This window comes from Pseudophryne corroboree, chromosome 4, assembly GCF_028390025.1.
Source record: "Pseudophryne corroboree isolate aPseCor3 chromosome 4, aPseCor3.hap2, whole genome shotgun sequence".
Lineage (NCBI taxonomy): Eukaryota > Metazoa > Chordata > Amphibia > Anura > Myobatrachidae > Pseudophryne > Pseudophryne corroboree.
The window spans coordinates 91926512-91938690 of NC_086447.1; the positions used below are offsets into that span (position 1 = coordinate 91926512).

At 31.7% G+C, this 12179-nt stretch overlaps 10 non-coding genes across 10 annotated transcripts; all 10 read left to right on the forward strand.

Annotated features, from left to right (window-relative positions):
* The first annotated feature begins 1393 nt into the window (after positions 1-1393).
* TRNAR-UCU (transfer RNA arginine (anticodon UCU)) lies at positions 1394-1479 on the forward strand. Its single transcript is given in 2 exon segments — positions 1394-1430; positions 1444-1479. It is a non-coding gene; the product is annotated as a tRNA-Arg (tRNA).
* Positions 1480-2251: 772 nt separating this feature from the next.
* Positions 2252-2337, forward strand: TRNAR-UCU (transfer RNA arginine (anticodon UCU)). Its single transcript is given in 2 exon segments — positions 2252-2288; positions 2302-2337. It is a non-coding gene; the product is annotated as a tRNA-Arg (tRNA).
* Positions 2338-3153: 816 nt separating this feature from the next.
* TRNAR-UCU (transfer RNA arginine (anticodon UCU)) lies at positions 3154-3239 on the forward strand. Its single transcript is given in 2 exon segments — positions 3154-3190; positions 3204-3239. It is a non-coding gene; the product is annotated as a tRNA-Arg (tRNA).
* Positions 3240-4889: 1650 nt separating this feature from the next.
* On the forward strand, positions 4890-4975 carry TRNAR-UCU (transfer RNA arginine (anticodon UCU)). Its single transcript is given in 2 exon segments — positions 4890-4926; positions 4940-4975. It is a non-coding gene; the product is annotated as a tRNA-Arg (tRNA).
* A 772-nt stretch (positions 4976-5747) lies between these two features.
* TRNAR-UCU (transfer RNA arginine (anticodon UCU)) lies at positions 5748-5833 on the forward strand. Its single transcript is given in 2 exon segments — positions 5748-5784; positions 5798-5833. It is a non-coding gene; the product is annotated as a tRNA-Arg (tRNA).
* An 816-nt stretch (positions 5834-6649) lies between these two features.
* TRNAR-UCU (transfer RNA arginine (anticodon UCU)) lies at positions 6650-6735 on the forward strand. Its single transcript is given in 2 exon segments — positions 6650-6686; positions 6700-6735. It is a non-coding gene; the product is annotated as a tRNA-Arg (tRNA).
* Positions 6736-8386: 1651 nt separating this feature from the next.
* On the forward strand, positions 8387-8472 carry TRNAR-UCU (transfer RNA arginine (anticodon UCU)). Its single transcript is given in 2 exon segments — positions 8387-8423; positions 8437-8472. It is a non-coding gene; the product is annotated as a tRNA-Arg (tRNA).
* A 771-nt stretch (positions 8473-9243) lies between these two features.
* Positions 9244-9329, forward strand: TRNAR-UCU (transfer RNA arginine (anticodon UCU)). Its single transcript is given in 2 exon segments — positions 9244-9280; positions 9294-9329. It is a non-coding gene; the product is annotated as a tRNA-Arg (tRNA).
* Positions 9330-10123: 794 nt separating this feature from the next.
* On the forward strand, positions 10124-10209 carry TRNAR-UCU (transfer RNA arginine (anticodon UCU)). Its single transcript is given in 2 exon segments — positions 10124-10160; positions 10174-10209. It is a non-coding gene; the product is annotated as a tRNA-Arg (tRNA).
* A 772-nt stretch (positions 10210-10981) lies between these two features.
* On the forward strand, positions 10982-11067 carry TRNAR-UCU (transfer RNA arginine (anticodon UCU)). The gene is given in 2 exon segments: positions 10982-11018; positions 11032-11067. It is a non-coding gene; the product is annotated as a tRNA-Arg (tRNA).
* Positions 11068-12179: the final 1112 nt, after the last annotated feature.

Here is a 12179-nt window from a genome sequence, read left to right on the forward strand (position 1 = left end):
AAAGTGTATCTACAGTACACTCAAAAATCATAAAAAATCCTTAGATGGGTATTACAAATAACCTACACAATTGCTAAAACCTGATATAGGACTTGCACTTGAAAACAGCAAGAGGAAGACTCAGACATAGCTGTTGCATTTGGGAGAAATGTTATAAATATCTGACACTCGATAGCCATGTAATTATTATAATATAAATTAATATAAATATCTATACTGGTAAAAATACAAAACCTATATAAATGTTACCAAAATGTTTCTGTCTTCAGTTTCTTTGCATCAAACACTCAATCAGACATGGTGCAATTGTCCCCATATTGATTTGCACCTCACACAAAGTGGGAGCTATTTCTGAAATCATTACAAAAATTTGACTCTCACTCTACGATACTCTCTTTACAGCCTACTTAAAAAATAGAAAAATAAAAAGATTAGTTTCATCACAGATTGTCATTTAAAACATAAGAGTATTCAACACATTGTACTGTTGATACAAAAATGTGGTACATCAGTGGCTCTGTGGTGCAATGGACAGCGCATTGGACTTCTAGTAGGTTGTAGTTATTCAAAGGTCTTGTGTTCAAGTACCACCAGAGTCGTTCTTTAGTTTCAAATGCAAACATTTAAACTTTACTTACAATAATACATAACATAGACATTGTATATAGGAGACTTATTTATTATATATATATACAAAGTAGTGATAGGCTGGTGACATAAAAATCTTTCCAATGTAAGATCACCAATTACAAATCAATTTTCGATACTTTAAATCAATAACTGCTGATCAAAAATGCTTATTGTTATATTTAACCAGCATCCAAATTTAATGTTGAGTCTGCTCAGCTAGTTATGCAGACCTTGAAGGGTATCTACACTCAAAAAACATTAAATCCTTTTTACCTGTAATCCTTACATGGTTATCACATATTAACTAAATAATTGCCTAAACCTGATATAGGACTTGCACTCGAAATCAGCAGCCGGAAAACTCAGAAAGGGATGTTGCATTCAAGAGGAATGTTGGAAATATCTGACACAGGTTAGCAACATTATCATTATAGTATGAAATAAGATGAATATCTACACTGTTAAGCACTCTAAATATTAAATACATTTTAGAAAATATTTTGGTCTTTAGTTTGTATTGCAATAAACAGTTACTATTTGACACAGGGTGCAATTGTCCCCACATTTTTTTGCACCTCACACAATGAGGATGCTATTTCTGAAATCAGTATAAAATTTTGGCTCTTACTCTACAATACTCTGTATATACATTCTACTAAAAAAAGAAAGACATAATAGATTTGTTTCATCACAGATTGTAGTTTTTAAAACATGAAAGTATTCTACAAGTTGTACTGTCGATACAAACGCTTGCTGCATCAGTGGCTCTGTGGCGCAATGGATAGCGCATTGGACTTCTAGTAGGTTGTAGTTATTCAAAGGTTGTGGGTTCGAGTCCCACCAGAGTCATTCTTTAGCTTCAAATGCAAACATTTAAAATGTACTTAAAATGATACATAACATAGACATTGTATATGGGAGACCTATATACTATATATACAAAGTAATTATAGGCTGTTGACATAAAAATCATTTAAATGTAAGACCAGTTACAAATCAATTTTAGATACTCTAAATCAATAACTGGTAATAAAAATGTGGATGGTTATTTTTAACCAGCAATGAAAATATTATGTTGAGTCTGCTCACGTAGGAATACAAAGCTTAAAGTGTATCTACAGTACACTCAAAAATCATAAAAAATCCTTAGATGGGTATTACAAATAACCTACACAATTGCTAAAACCTGATATAGGACTTGCACTTGAAAACAGCAAGAGGAAGACTCAGACATAGCTGTTGCATTTGGGAGAAATGTTATAAATATCTGACACTCGATAGCCATGTAATTATTATAATATAAATTAATATAAATATCTATACTGGTAAAAATACAAAACCTATATAAATGTTACCAAAATGTTTCTATCTTCAGTTTCTTTGCAACAAACACTCAATCAGACATGGTGCAATTGTCCCCATATTGATTTGCACCTCACACAAAGTGGGAGCTATTTCTGAAATCATTACAAAAATTTTACTCTCACTCTACGATACTCTCTTTACAGCATACTTAAAAAATAGAAAAATAAAAAGATTAGTTTCATCACAGATTGTGTCATTTAAAACATAAGAGTATTCAACACATTGTACTGTTGATACAAAAATATGATACATCAGTGGCTCTGTGGCGCAATGGATAGCGCATTGGACTTCTCGTAGGTTGTAGTTATTTAAAGGTTGTGGGTTCGAGTCCCACCAGAGTCATTCTTTAGTTTCAAATGCAAAGATTTAAAGTTTACTTACAATAATACATAACGTAGACATTGTATACAGGAGACTTATTTACTATATATATATATATATATATATATATATATATACAAAGTAATGATAGGCTGGTGACATAAAACTCTTTTCAATGTAAGATCACCAATTACAAATCAATTTTCGATACTTTAAATCAATAACTGCTGATCAAAAATGCTTATTGTTATATTTAACCAGCAACCAAATTCAATGTTGAGTCTGCTCAGCTAGCTATGCAGACCTTGAAGGGTATCTACACTCAAAAAACATTAAATCCTTTTTACCTGTAATCCTTACATGGTTATCACATATTAGCTAAATAATTGCTTAAACCTGATATAGGACTTGCACTCGAAATCAGCAGCCGGAAAACTCAGACAGGGATGTTGCATTCAAGAGGAATGTTGGAAATATCTGACACAGGTTAGCAACATTATCATGATAGTATGAAATAAGATGAATATCTACACTGTTAAGCACTCTAAACATTAAATACATTTTAGAAAATATTTTGGTCTTTAGTTTGTATTGCAATAAACAGTTACTATTTCACACAGGGTGCAATTGTCCCCACATTTTTTTGCACCTCACACAATGAGGATGCTATTTCTGAAATCAGTATAAAATTTTGGCTCTTACTCTACAATACTCTGTACATACATCCTACTAAAAAAAGAAAGACATAATAGATTTGTTTCATCACAGATTGTAGCTTTTAAAACATGAAAGTATTCTACAAGTTGTACTGTCGATACAAACGGTTGTTACTTCAGTGGCTCTGTGGCGCAACGGATAGTGCATTGGACTTCTAGTAGGTTGTAGTTATTCAAAGGTTGTGGGTTCGAGTCCCACCAGAGTCATTCTTTAGCTTCAAATGTAAACATTTAAAATGTACTTAAAATGATACATAACATAGACATTGTATATGGGAGACCTATACACTATATATACAAAGTAATTATAGGCTGTTGACATAAAAATCATTTAAATGTAAGACCAGTTACAAATCAATTTTAGATACTTTAAATCAATAACTGGTAATAAAAATGTGGATGGTTATTTTTAACCAGCAATGAAAATATTATGTTGAGTCTGCTCACGTAGGAATACAAAGCTTAAAGTGTATCTACAGTACACTCAAAAATCATAAAAAATCCTTAGATGTGTATTACAAATAACCTACACAATTGCTAAAACCTGATATAGGACTTGCACTTGAAAACAGCAAGAGGAAGACTCAGACATAGCTGTTGCATTTGGGAGAAATGTTATAAATATCTGACACTCGATAGCCATGTAATTATTATAATATAAATTAATATAAATATCTATACTGGTAAAAATACAAAACCTATATAAATGTTACCAAAATGTTTCTGTCTTCAGTTTCTTTGCATCAAACACTCAATCAGACATGGTGCAATTGTCCCCATATTGATTTGCACCTCACACAAAGTGGGAGCTATTTCTGAAATCATTACAAAAATTTGACTCTCACTCTACGATACTCTCTTTACAGCCTACTTAAAAAATAGAAAAATAAAAAGATTAGTTTCATCACAGATTGTCATTTAAAACATAAGAGTATTCAACACATTGTACTGTTGATACAAAAATGTGGTACATCAGTGGCTCTGTGGTGCAATGGACAGCGCATTGGACTTCTAGTAGGTTGTAGTTATTCAAAGGTCTTGTGTTCAAGTACCACCAGAGTCGTTCTTTAGTTTCAAATGCAAACATTTAAACTTTACTTACAATAATACATAACATAGACATTGTATATAGGAGACTTATTTATTATATATATATACAAAGTAGTGATAGGCTGGTGACATAAAAATCTTTCCAATGTAAGATCACCAATTACAAATCAATTTTCGATACTTTAAATCAATAACTGCTGATCAAAAATGCTTATTGTTATATTTAACCAGCATCCAAATTTAATGTTGAGTCTGCTCAGCTAGTTATGCAGACCTTGAAGGGTATCTACACTCAAAAAACATTAAATCCTTTTTACCTGTAATCCTTACATGGTTATCACATATTAACTAAATAATTGCCTAAACCTGATATAGGACTTGCACTCGAAATCAGCAGCCGGAAAACTCAGAAAGGGATGTTGCATTCAAGAGGAATGTTGGAAATATCTGACACAGGTTAGCAACATTATCATTATAGTATGAAATAAGATGAATATCTACACTGTTAAGCACTCTAAATATTAAATACATTTTAGAAAATATTTTGGTCTTTAGTTTGTATTGCAATAAACAGTTACTATTTGACACAGGGTGCAATTGTCCCCACATTTTTTTGCACCTCACACAATGAGGATGCTATTTCTGAAATCAGTATAAAATTTTGGCTCTTACTCTACAATACTCTGTATATACATTCTACTAAAAAAAGAAAGACATAATAGATTTGTTTCATCACAGATTGTAGTTTTTAAAACATGAAAGTATTCTACAAGTTGTACTGTCGATACAAACGCTTGCTGCATCAGTGGCTCTGTGGCGCAATGGATAGCGCATTGGACTTCTAGTAGGTTGTAGTTATTCAAAGGTTGTGGGTTCGAGTCCCACCAGAGTCATTCTTTAGCTTCAAATGCAAACATTTAAAATGTACTTAAAATGATACATAACATAGACATTGTATATGGGAGACCTATATACTATATATACAAAGTAATTATAGGCTGTTGACATAAAAATCATTTAAATGTAAGACCAGTTACAAATCAATTTTAGATACTCTAAATCAATAACTGGTAATAAAAATGTGGATGGTTATTTTTAACCAGCAATGAAAATATTATGTTGAGTCTGCTCACGTAGGAATACAAAGCTTAAAGTGTATCTACAGTACACTCAAAAATCATAAAAAATCCTTAGATGGGTATTACAAATAACCTACACAATTGCTAAAACCTGATATAGGACTTGCACTTGAAAACAGCAAGAGGAAGACTCAGACATAGCTGTTGCATTTGGGAGAAATGTTATAAATATCTGACACTCGATAGCCATGTAATTATTATAATATAAATTAATATAAATATCTATACTGGTAAAAATACAAAACCTATATAAATGTTACCAAAATGTTTCTATCTTCAGTTTCTTTGCAACAAACACTCAATCAGACATGGTGCAATTGTCCCCATATTGATTTGCACCTCACACAAAGTGGGAGCTATTTCTGAAATCATTACAAAAATTTTACTCTCACTCTACGATACTCTCTTTACAGCATACTTAAAAAATAGAAAAATAAAAAGATTAGTTTCATCACAGATTGTGTCATTTAAAACATAAGAGTATTCAACACATTGTACTGTTGATACAAAAATATGATACATCAGTGGCTCTGTGGCGCAATGGATAGCGCATTGGACTTCTCGTAGGTTGTAGTTATTTAAAGGTTGTGGGTTCGAGTCCCACCAGAGTCATTCTTTAGTTTCAAATGCAAAGATTTAAAGTTTACTTACAATAATACATAACGTAGACATTGTATACAGGAGACTTATTTACTATATATATATATATATATATATATATATATATACAAAGTAATGATAGGCTGGTGACATAAAACTCTTTTCAATGTAAGATCACCAATTACAAATCAATTTTCGATACTTTAAATCAATAACTGCTGATCAAAAATGCTTATTGTTATATTTAACCAGCAACCAAATTCAATGTTGAGTCTGCTCAGCTAGCTATGCAGACCTTGAAGGGTATCTACACTCAAAAAACATTAAATCCTTTTTACCTGTAATCCTTACATGGTTATCACATATTAGCTAAATAATTGCTTAAACCTGATATAGGACTTGCACTCGAAATCAGCAGCCGGAAAACTCAGACAGGGATGTTGCATTCAAGAGGAATGTTGGAAATATCTGACACAGGTTAGCAACATTATCATGATAGTATGAAATAAGATGAATATCTACACTGTTAAGCACTCTAAACATTAAATACATTTTAGAAAATATTTTGGTCTTTAGTTTGTATTGCAATAAACAGTTACTATTTCACACAGGGTGCAATTGTCCCCACATTTTTTTGCACCTCACACAATGAGGATGCTATTTCTGAAATCAGTATAAAATTTTGGCTCTTACTCTACAATACTCTGTACATACATCCTACTAAAAAAAGAAAGACATAATAGATTTGTTTCATCACAGATTGTAGCTTTTAAAACATGAAAGTATTCTACAAGTTGTACTGTCGATACAAACGGTTGTTACTTCAGTGGCTCTGTGGCGCAACGGATAGTGCATTGGACTTCTAGTAGGTTGTAGTTATTCAAAGGTTGTGGGTTCGAGTCCCACCAGAGTCATTCTTTAGCTTCAAATGCAAACATTTAAAATTTACTTAAAATGATACATAACATAGACATTGTATATGGGAGACCTATATACTATATATACAAAGTAATTATAGGCTGTTGACATAAAAATCATTTAAATGTAAGACCAGTTACAAATCAATTTTAGATACTTTAAATCAATAACTGGTAATAAAAATGTGGATGGTTATTTTTAACCAGCAATCAAAATATTATGTTGAGTCTGCTCACGTAGGAATACAAAGCTTAAAGTGTATCTACAGTACACTCAAAAATCATAAAAAATCCTTAGATGTGTATTACAAATAACCTACACAATTGCTAAAACCTGATATAGGACTTGCACTTGAAAACAGCAAGAGGAAGACTCAGACATAGCTGTTGCATTTGGGAGAAATGTTATAAATATCTGACACTCGATAGCCATGTAATTATTATAATATAAATTAATATAAATATCTATACTGGTAAAAATACAAAACCTATATAAATGTTACCAAAATGTTTCTGTCTTCAGTTTCTTTGCATCAAACACTCAATCAGACATGGTGCAATTGTCCCCATATTGATTTGCACCTCACACAAAGTGGGAGCTATTTCTGAAATCATTACAAAAATTTGACTCTCACTCTACGATACTCTCTTTACAGCCTACTTAAAAAATAGAAAAATAAAAAGATTAGTTTCATCACAGATTGTCATTTAAAACATAAGAGTATTCAACACATTGTACTGTTGATACAAAAATGTGGTACATCAGTGGCTCTGTGGTGCAATGGACAGCGCATTGGACTTCTAGTAGGTTGTAGTTATTCAAAGGTCTTGTGTTCAAGTACCACCAGAGTCGTTCTTTAGTTTCAAATGCAAACATTTAAACTTTACTTACAATAATACATAACATAGACATTGTATATAGGAGACTTATTTATTATATATATATACAAAGTAGTGATAGGCTGGTGACATAAAAATCTTTCCAATGTAAGATCACCAATTACAAATCAATTTTCGATACTTTAAATCAATAACTGCTGATCAAAAATGCTTATTGTTATATTTAACCAGCATCCAAATTTAATGTTGAGTCTGCTCAGCTAGTTATGCAGACCTTGAAGGGTATCTACACTCAAAAAAACATTAAATCCTTTTTACCTGTAATCCTTACATGGTTATCACATATTAACTAAATAATTGCCTAAACCTGATATAGGACTTGCACTCGAAATCAGCAGCCGGAAAACTCAGAAAGGGATGTTGCATTCAAGAGGAATGTTGGAAATATCTGACACAGGTTAGCAACATTATCATTATAGTATGAAATAAGATGAATATCTACACTGTTAAGCACTCTAAATATTAAATACATTTTAGAAAATATTTTGGTCTTTAGTTTGTATTGCAATAAACAGTTACTATTTGACACAGGGTGCAATTGTCCCCACATTTTTTTGCACCTCACACAATGAGGATGCTATTTCTGAAATCAGTATAAAATTTTGGCTCTTACTCTACAATACTCTGTATATACATTCTACTAAAAAAAGAAAGACATAATAGATTTGTTTCATCACAGATTGTAGTTTTTAAAACATGAAAGTATTCTACAAGTTGTACTGTCGATACAAACGCTTGCTGCATCAGTGGCTCTGTGGCGCAATGGATAGCGCATTGGACTTCTAGTAGGTTGTAGTTATTCAAAGGTTGTGGGTTCGAGTCCCACCAGAGTCATTCTTTAGCTTCAAATGCAAACATTTAAAATGTACTTAAAATGATACATAACATAGACATTGTATATGGGAGACCTATATACTATATATACAAAGTAATTATAGGCTGTTGACATAAAAATCATTTAAATGTAAGACCAGTTACAAATCAATTTTAGATACTCTAAATCAATAACTGGTAATAAAAATGTGGATGGTTATTTTTAACCAGCAATGAAAATATTATGTTGAGTCTGCTCACGTAGGAATACAAAGCTTAAAGTGTATCTACAGTACACTCAAAAATCATAAAAAATCCTTAGATGGGTATTACAAATAACCTACACAATTGCTAAAACCTGATATAGGACTTGCACTTGAAAACAGCAAGAGGAAGACTCAGACATAGCTGTTGCATTTGGGAGAAATTTTATAAATATCTGACACTCGATAGCCATGTAATTATTATAATATAAATTAATATAAATATCTATACTGGTAAAATACAAAACCTATATAAATGTTACCAAAATGTTTCTGTCTTCAGTTTCTTTGCAACAAACACTCAATCAGACATGGTGCAATTGTCCCCATATTGATTTGCACCTCACACAAAGTGGGAGCTATTTCTGATATCATTACAAAAATTTTACTCTCACTCTACGATACTCTCTTTACAGCATACTTAAAAAATAGAAAAATAAAAAGATTAGTTTCATCACAGATTGTGTCATTTAAAACATAAGAGTATTCAACACATTGTACTGTTGATACAAAAGTATGATACATCAGTGGCTCTGTGGCGCAATGGATAGCGCATTGGACTTCTAGTAGGTTGTAGTTATTCAAAGGTTGTGGGTTCGAGTCCCACCAGAGTCGTTCTTTAGTTTCAAATGCAAAGATTTAAAGTTTACTTGCAATAATACATAACGTAGACATTGTATACATGAGACTTATTTACTATATATATATACAAAGTAATGATAGGCTGGTGACATAAAAATCTTTTCAATGTAAGATCACCAATTACAAATCAATTTTCGATACTTTAAATCAATAACTGCTGATCAAAAATGCTTATTGTTATATTTAACCAGCAACCAAATTCAATGTTGAGTCTGCTCAGCTAGCTATGCAGACCTTGAAGGGTATCTACACTCAAAAAACATTAAATCCTTTTTACCTGTAATCCTTACATGGTTATAACATATTAGCTAAATAATTGCTTAAACCTGATATAGGACTTGCACTCGAAATCAGCAGCCGGAAAACTCAGACAGGGATGTTGCATTCAAGAGGAATGTTGGAAATATCTGACACAGGTTAGCAACATTATCATTATAGTATGAAATAAGATGAATATCTACACTGTTAAGCACTCTAAATATTAAATACATTTTAGAAAATATTTTGGTCTTTAGTTTGTATTGCAATAAACAGTTACTATTTCACACAGGGTGCAATTGTCCCCACATTTTTTTGCACCTCACACAATGAGGATGCTATTTCTGAAATCAGTATAAAATTTTGGCTCTTACTCTACAATACTCTGTATATACATCCTACTAAAAAAAGAAAGACATAATAGATTTGTTTCATCACAGATTGTAGCTTTTAAAACATGAAAGTATTCTACAAGTTGTACTGTCGATACAAGCGCTTGCTGCTTCAGTGGCTCTGTGGCGCAATGGATAGCGCATTGGACTTCTAGTAGGTTGTAGTTATTCAAAGGTTGTGGGTTCAAGTCCCAGCAGAGTCATTCTTTAGCTTCAAATGCAAACATTTAAAATTTACTTAAAATGATACATAACATAGACATTGTATATGGGAGATCTATATACTATATATACAAAGTAATTATAGGCTGTTGACATAAAAATCATTTAAATGTAAGACCAGTTACAAATCAATTTTAGATACTTTAAATCAATAACTGGTAATAAAAATGTGGATGGTTATTTTTAACCAGCAATCAAAATATTATGTTGAGTCTGCTCACGTAGGAATACAAAGCTTAAAGCGTATCTACAGTACACTCAAAAATCATAAAAAATCCTTAGATGTGTATTACAAATAACCTACACAATTGCTAAAACCTGATATAGGACTTGCACTTGAAAACAGCAAGAGGAAGACTCAGATATAGCTGTTGCATTTGGGAGAAATTTTATAAATATCTGACACTCGATAGCCATGTAATTATTATAATATAAATTAATATAAATATATATACTGGTAAAAATACAAAACCTACATAAATGTTACCAAAATGTTTCTGTCTTCAGTTTCTTTGGAACAAACACTCAATCAGACATGGTGCAATTGTCCCCATATTGATTTGCACCTCACACAAAGTGGGAGCTATTTCTGAAATCATTACAAAAATTTTACTCTCACTCTACGATACTCTCTTTACAGCATACTTAAAAAATAGAAAAATAAAAAGATTAGTTTCATCACAGATTGTGTCATTTAAAACATAAGAGTATTCAACACATTGTACTGTTGATACAAAATAATGATACATCAGTGGCTCTGTGGCGCAATGGATAGCGCATTGGACTTCTAGTAGGTTGTAGTTATTCAAAGGTTGTGGGTTCGAGTCCCACCAGAGTCGTTCTTTAGTTTCAAATGCAAAGATTTAAAGTTTACTTGCAATAATACATAACGTAGACATTGTATACAGGAGACTTATTTACTATATATATATATATATATATACAAAGTAATGATAGGCTGGTGACATAAAAATCTTTTCAATGTAAGATCACCAATTACAAATCAATTTTCGATACTTTAAATCAATAACTGCTGATCAAAAATGCTTATTGTTATATTTAACCAGCAACCAAATTCAATGTTGAGTCTGCTCAGCTAGCTATGCAGACCTTGAAGGGTATCTACACTCAAAAAACATTAAATCCTTTTTACCTGTAATCCTTACATGGTTATCACATATTAGCTAAATAATTGCTTAAACCTGATATAGGACTTGCACTCGAAATCAGCAGCCGGAAAACTCAGACAGGGATGTTACATTCAAGAGGAATGTTGGAAATATCTGACACAGGTTAGCAACATTATCATGATAGTATGAAATAAGATGAATATCTACACTGTTAAGCACTCTAAACATTAAATACATTTTAGAAAATATTTTGGTCTTTAGTTTGTATTGCAATAAACAGTTACTATTTCACACAGGGTGCAATTGTCCCCACATTTTTTTGCACCTCACACAATGAGGATGCTATTTCTGAAATCAGTATACAATTTTGGCTCTTACTCTACAATACTCTGTATATACATCCTACTAAAAAAAGAAAGACATAATAGATTTGTTTCATCACAGATTGTAGCTTTTAAAACATGAAAGTATTCTACAAGTTGTACTGTCGATACAAACGCTTGCTGCTTCAGTGGCTCTGTGGCGCAATGGATAGCGCATTGGACTTCTAGTAGGTTGTAGTTATTCAAAAGTTGAGGGTTCGAGTCCCAGCAGAGTTATTCTTTAGCTTCAAATGCAAACATTTAAAATTTACTTAAAATGATACATAACATAGACATTGTATATGGGAGACCTATATACTATATATACAAAGTAATTATAGGCTGTTGACATAAAAATCATTTAAATGTAAGACCAGTTACAAATCAATTTTAGATACTTTAAATCAATAACTGGTAATAAAAATGTGGATGGTTATTTTTAACCAGCAATCAAAATAT